The sequence below is a fragment of the Stigmatopora nigra genome, chromosome 17 (genome assembly GCF_051989575.1).
Source record: "Stigmatopora nigra isolate UIUO_SnigA chromosome 17, RoL_Snig_1.1, whole genome shotgun sequence".
NCBI lineage: Eukaryota > Metazoa > Chordata > Actinopteri > Syngnathiformes > Syngnathidae > Stigmatopora > Stigmatopora nigra.
Window position 1 is genome coordinate 7,264,437 of NC_135524.1, and position 3,781 is coordinate 7,268,217.

Below are 3,781 nucleotides of genomic sequence, written 5' to 3' on the forward strand. Positions count from 1 at the left end.
TCTCGCTATGTCCTCCACTTCTACTACACCTCCCTCCCTCCCTCCCTGCCAGGCACCTCTCGGGCTTTCTCTCTCTGTCACGCTCTCTCCATTTCTGTCCAATGAGCATCAATGAGCTAGCGTGCGAACCGGATGTTGCATCCATCAATGGAGTGGGTTAGTGCAAAGAGGACAGACAGAAAAGTAGTGTTTTGTCTGAAATCGATGCAAATCATGCAACCTATATAATCCATTGGATGAACCCCTATACCGAAATCAAGTATTATTAAATAAAGCAAGTGGGAATTATTTATGGTCCAAATGATCCTAATAAGTGCAGATACAAAAGATGTATATCAGGGGTGGCATAAGACTTGGACACAATTATAGCCAAAAATTAAACTGTAGGAGGAAAAGTGCCACAAGATATACATAATATGATAAGAAGCAAAAAGTTGCATTCATTTGGGCCAGGAGCCGCATGCGGCTCTAGAGCTACATGTTCGCAACCTCGGGTTTACATCAATGATTGATTGACCTCCATTTGGAGTAAAGGAACGTGCATAGAAATTCATATTGATTTTATTTGGTAGACCGACATGCAGTTTGGATGAGTTGACTTAATGAAATGTTTTCATTTTTAACATGTTACTATGACTGGAGGATATTAGCTGTATTGGGGGTATACATATTTGTTTTACTAATAGATTACTTACCTTTGAAATTTTCAATTTAAGGTGATTAGATGACCCTAATTTCGTATTGAATTTAGAATATGGTCGCCTTCAACTGTGAAAAAAACGCATGTGTGCAAGTGTGTGTGTGTGTGTTCTGTGTGTGTTGCCTCCACAGCGAGCAAATGCATGGTGAAATCCTCTTTTAAAACATCTTGTTCCTAAAAAAAGAATGTCTCGCGTTTAATTCCATTTATTTAAAAAATAAGTCATTTCAAAGTGCATTCTAAGGTTTTCCCCCACACGTCATTAGTTTTGGGTTTAATGCACAGGAAAAAAACATGTTATTTTATCTGAAATCATTTAATCTATATTAAAATCCAATTGTGTTTTTTACTTGAACGTGGCGGTTGGGCAAATTTGAGTCATGAGACCTCAGACTTTATTCTACAATGATTTCATGTAAATTAGGATAATTTGTCCACATTGATATTATTTTTTCATACTCTAAACTCTTTAGGGAATTAGCACAGTTCAAATTGTTGTTCTTTTGCCAGTTTTGCACAAAAAGTCAACATAATTCAAATCAAAGTATACAATTTTTAAGGCCTCCATGATAAAATATTGTTTTTAGCTTCACATTTAAGCTCCTTCAAATGCAAATTTAACATTAATTCAATGAAATCTGGTGTCTTCTAATCACTAATAGAAATAACAATGGTCTTTTCGAAAAGAATGAATCCCACATGTTGTATTATTGCATGTCACTGAGAACAAAGGGTTTAAAAATGAAAGACAAAAAAGCACAAATCCTTGTAAGCGACCACAAATTAATCTGAATGCGCCACTTAAAGCATCTTTGCGCTAAAAATAACAGCGAAAATCGAGGTCACGTGACACGCTCGAACAGCCTGCACACACGCATCTTCCCAAATCAAACTTTTCTTTGGAGTGAAATGCAACTAATTTGATGCAAAATGCATTTGATACAAATTCATATTTAGTGGTGGAATTCAGAAAGACGTGGGTTATACGTTTCTATTTATAAAGACAAATCTTATTATTATTTTTTAATTTAATGCATGAATACTCTTCTTGTTATTCATAATTAAAGTGCAGGCAAATAATAGACATTCAAGTCCCAATTTCATGCTGGAACTTGATGCATTAACATCTATAAAATTAATGAATAACATATATAATGACATAGTACATATGCATTCCAGTGCAAAACATATTTAGAACAAACAAGTAAAAGTTCACTCAATCATATTTAATATATTGTTCATCTAAATCAGAATAGCAGGGTCACTAACAAAATAGATTTAGCTTTCTTATGAATAAATATGAAATCTCAGGCCCTGATGTGTGTGTGTGTGCAGGCATTATTTCACTATTGGGGGACTTTTTTTTGCTCAATTCAGCTTGCACCAAATGTTAACAAAACATTAATATGAACAAAGTGACATGAAAGCTGACACAATGCAACGAAAAAAGTGTAGATGTTCACTCACGTGTGGATGGAATTCCTATTAATGAGCAGTGGTTTTGTCATCAGCTTTTAGAGAAGCACTGGTTGAGGTCAAGCAAATTCTTTTTTTTATGATTTGAAAACTCATGATGCGAAAAACCTCACACCACAGTATAAAAATGACGTTAGAATAAATCAGTTTAAACAAACCACACATTGCTGAATAAAGATGGTAAAAAAATATAAATGAGGTATTATTGCTTGTTTTGCAAGAACAAAACATGAGCTATTTATTTATTATTATACCCACAAGGTAAAAAGTGAATTACTTGATGTTTGTTACTTTTCTGAATTTGCATTTAAGACATAAAAAAACGTTATTTTCTCTTTTTTCTTCTTCTTGTGCTGTTATCCTCTGTTTTAGTTGGCAGGTAAAAGTGTAAAGCAAATGTGATCTAAAGTAAATAGAAAATAAAACACATACGTTTTCTTTTAGCAGATACTGCCAACTTTTCCACGTTTTTTAATGAGCGTGCTTGGCCAAACACACTCACGTGAGGTCTAAGGTTTGGAAACCCTTTCTCATTCAACTTAAAGGTAAAAAGTCTTAAAATGTATCACTACTGGTGCACAACTAAGGTAACAATTAACATATATGCAATTGCTTTTTATGCAATTGTTCAGTTTATAAGTATAGAGAAGAAAAAATGCTTAAACTGCTAAGCATCTTTGATTTTTTGGCAGTCATTTGTGGTGATGCCTAGTTGAAAAAAGATCTATTTAGACTGTTTAGTAAGCCAACTCTAGACATAAATGAGAAAATTGTTGTTTTGCCCTCTTTTTTTCTTATATTCAGTTTCAAAACAGCAACAAACGACACTTTTTAAATGTAAAACTTCATAATATATTGACTACTTAATTGACTGTAAATGTATTGATTTTTTATAATGTTGAGCATATGGTGTAGAATGGGGTAAAATGATGAAAATGTGTGGTTTTTGTTTTGTATAGAGCAATATCCTTTAAAACCAATATTTATAAAACAATGCATTTCAAACCAACTTTCACTGAAGTGCATCAAAATTCATAGCCTTCAATTATTGGCCTGACAAACATGAGTTCTGCCTTTTGTTTTCAATAGAAATAATTATGATACTGGTAAATTGCAGTTTATCTTGTGAAGGTGCTTATAATAGTACTTTGATGCAATGCTATTCAAGTACAAATCACCTACTTCTGTGAATCGGCCGATATCGAGTCCCAATCCAATACCTCCCAAGTCTGTTCAAAAGCATATTAGTGTTATTAGCAAGAAGAATTTTCTTTTTGCAAATCAGTTGTGCAGGAGTGTTTGAATATTTGGTTCTTATGAATAATCTGATACGAAAAATAGTCCAGTTGGATAAACTAAGGTCTAATGGTCTATTTCCTTAATGTAGCTGGACATTTTTCTGATGTAAATAATATTATATGAAGTACTGATCGAGCAATTTGTGCAATATACCTCAAGATTATTTGGTTGTTTGTAGTCCTATACTATTTTACTGACATTGACCATTTTAGACTAGACGATAGAAACCCATTTTCAATTGTGAAGGCTGTCATTCAATGATCATTTTTCACTGCCATTGTTCGACAATAAACGCCCCATCCAGTT